Raw genomic sequence first — 3696 nt, forward strand, 5'->3', positions numbered from 1 at the left:
AGAGGGCAGTGTCACTGGCCCTCATATGTGGGATCCGAACCGGGGCCCTCTGGCATCCCAAGCCAGCTCTTAACCATCGCGCCACTCCGCTGGCCCTTAGCTTAACTTTTAAATGTTTAGACATATGGCATATGGGCCTCTGTTTGTACTGTTGCCGCAGCCCCACCAAATGTTAGGCGTGGACCTATTTAAAATAAAAAGTGCTTGTGTCTAGAGAACTATGCATTGAAGGGAAAATATGTTTCTTTGCTATTGATTAAAAGCCTTAACTACAAACCTAGTTTTTATTTACAGCTACTGATTTATCTAGAAATTTGTCTCTAAAGCCAAGTAAGCCCTGTCAAATAATTATGTGCATCTAAAAATCACACTTTCCTCCCAAATGGTGTAACAAAATCATTATTGGCACTTGTTGATTTCTTTGTTTCCAAGCAAGAGTGTGGCTCCTGGCCTCCAGTCTGCCTTATCTGGCCCTGCTCTGGTCTCTGCTGGGACCGCCCTTCTCCCACCTCTTCTCTGCTTGGCCTCAGTCTCCCTCCTCCCCCCTTTCATTAGCCAGCCTTCTAATAAAATGAAAGTAATATATTTTTTAAGTACATAACTTAAAAGATTTTTTTATTCAGTAGCAAATGAATTGACTCTTAGATTCCTTTCCCTCAGAAGGAAAAAAAAAAAAAACTAACAGTTTTTTTTAAGTGACTCAGATATTTTCCCCCTTTGGGTCATATACATTTAGTAGGAAACATGTGCCTTTCACTGTATCAAATAGTGTATTGTTAAGGCTTTTGATGTCTGACTTTTTTTCCAGTGGGGGTGAGGAGGAAGGCAGGCCAGGCTTGGGCAGGGTCCCCGAGGCTGGGAGGATTGGAGTGAGGTATTTGCTCACAGCAGCTGGGAGGGAATGAAGCCAGAGGGTGAGCGTACAACTATATTTGGGGAGACGTGCCAGGGGGTATGTATTAATCTGGAGAAGCAAAATCTTGTCATCAAGTCCAAGGGGCAAATTCAGAGCCAAAAATAGGAGGTGAAGTCAGAGATCAGGAACTCAGAAAACTCAAGTCCCACCACTGAGGCAGGTATGAGGTGAAAGGGTCCAGAGCTGCAGAAGGAAATGGACTGAGTCACAGTGTTCCCTGTTAAGGGTGAGCAAACATGGGCCATAAGCCCAGGTCACGTTTAGTAGAAGAAAGACGTGACAGCACCAGCCCAACGGCATCAACTCAAGTGCTCAATGAATACTTTTCAGATGATGAAATCGATTAGTCAACAATATTCATGAAGAATATAGATTTATTACAATGCGCATATTGCCAGCCAACTCAGGAACCTTCCTAAAGAGAGGCAGAAGAGAGAAAAAGGTGTGAATGTGGACATTTAAAATTCACGAACATTACAGACACAGTGGTTACTCTAGACTTTCTCTTGCTAGCAAATACACCGTTTAACCCAATCATTTAGAACAACAGTTTCTTACTCCAACATGAAGAAAAATCGAGCCCCCGTCCCTCCTTTTTAAAAAAATTATTCTGGTTTTCAGCCCCAGAGTCTGGAACTCAGAATGAAAGTGGTGATGAGTCAAGGTTAGTCACATAGTGTTCACCTGTGACAAACACTGGACAATCTGATGCCTGAGTCTGAAGCAGCTGATCTGGCCAGGAAGCTGCTCCAGTCTGTGGTGACTGGAAGGGTCTAGAAGAGCCACAGCCACCTGCACTCACGTCAGCAGAGTACGTCCTTCGTGTGGCTCTCAGGCCAGCAACAGGACATCACCGGGAGCTCGCTGGAAGTGCAGACAGTAGACTGGTGAGGATAAAGACACACCACAGGCCATATAATGACATCGTATCACCATCTCTCTAAAACGGGCTCTGCAAACCACTAACAGAGGGGAGGTCAGTCCTCTGGCAAGTCAGTCGGGAGACACACTCCATTTACCCTCACTGGATTCATCTTATGTCCAAGGGTATATATCTTTAAGAACCCAAGAGAAGAAAGAAACATCTCAAAGTGCCTATTACTAGAGTCCAGGGGGTTTCTTTGCTGAAAGACGGGAATATTATGATCATTAGCGGCAGCCTCAGCTAACAACACTAGTACCNAAAAAAAAAAAAAGAAAGAAAGGAAAACTGAAGGGCTGCATAATGAGAAGTGGTAAAAGAAGGTCACAAATGCTGATCAGGGCTGATGTCTCCAACAGCTTCTAAGTGGGTTAGCTCCACCCCCTCCTGCCCCCCACCTCACCCCCTCCCATAGGTGGCAGTTCTGCTCCTGTTGCCAATAAATGGCCTGGACATAGCACCAGACTGTTTGCCTCCTTGTCTGGATCCTTTACAGGAACCAGAGGAGCTCAAGAAAATTGGAAATAATACAATTCGGTGGGTTGTTGATATTTTTAAGCATCCACCCTGGGTAAGGCATGCAGAGATACAATCATTGCCCATAAGGAACATTCATGAGCAAGACGAGGCATTAGAATTCCAGAGGCTTCTCTGTTGACACATGTCCTTCACCATGTCCAGGAAAAGAGATGGAAGGTGGCGTAGACTATAGAAAGGACAATGTGGCCTCTGACCACAGACATTCATTCCTGGAAGAAACTGGAAGGGCTGATTGCAAGACTGTTGGTTCCTCTGAGTCTCAGGATGGGAAACTGGACAGATGACCCATGACTTAGCAGGACACATTAAGGAGTCCTTGGCTGTAATCAAATAAGAAAACTCCAATTATAAAAGGGGAGTCCCATGGAAGGGGGTCAGGAAAATGAGGGGTCTTTAAAGAAAGAGAAAGGACCAAGCAATGGTACCATGGAGCTTCTCTACTGCCTCTAGCAAAGCCTAACACACACAGGGCCGGCCCAGTGGCTCAGTTGGTTAAAAGCACAAGCTCTGAGCAACAGGGTCGCCGGTTCGATTCCCACATGGGCCAGTGAGCTGTGCCCGAGCTGAGCTGCCGCTGCGCTGCCAACAGGTGGCAGGATGGCTCAGCTGGTGAGAGCATGTGCTCCTAAGAACACGGCTTCTGGCTCAACTCCCACATGGTATGGTGGGCTACGCCCACCCGCAACTAAGATTGAACATGGCACCTTGAGCTGAGCGGCCGCAAGTTGCCGATGGGCAGCTAGATGATTTCACACTGTTCCCCTTCCCCAATTCCCCAATAAAATAAAAAATAAAAAAAAGCCTAACACACACAAATATCCTGTGTGAGGAATATTCTCTGAGGAAAATGAACGTGGGGCGATGTGGTATGAAACAGCAACAGCACACTAGGGTCGGCAACATGACCCCTGCATTGAACCAATCAGTAACAAGGAAAAGCATGGGGCACATCCCCACCTCCAGAATTCCTGGGGTGACTGGGGTGTCTTACCAGACAGGAGAATGGGCTTAAGGCAGTTGCTTTTGAATCTCACTGGTGCCTTCACAGAAACATGGATTACAATTTCATGAGAGGTGTGTGTTCCCCTTTTCACCCCCTTTCCCTCTCAGTCCTACAGGGGCCCCGAGGGGTGCTCAGTACTAAAAAATGTTCACATGATGAGGGTGCTGACACTCATGTTTCATTTTCCTTTCATTTAAAATGGTCTGCTCAGCGGCCTGGCCCATCATGCATTTTCTGGTCCTCCAGCTGTGGCTTAGCAAGCAGTGTCCCCTTCCTTCCCAGTGTGAATGCTGCTAGGGCCACTGTCCCTCCCTC

Source organism: Hipposideros armiger, unplaced genomic scaffold (genome assembly GCF_001890085.2).
Source record: "Hipposideros armiger isolate ML-2016 unplaced genomic scaffold, ASM189008v1 scaffold_621, whole genome shotgun sequence".
Lineage (NCBI taxonomy): Eukaryota > Metazoa > Chordata > Mammalia > Chiroptera > Hipposideridae > Hipposideros > Hipposideros armiger.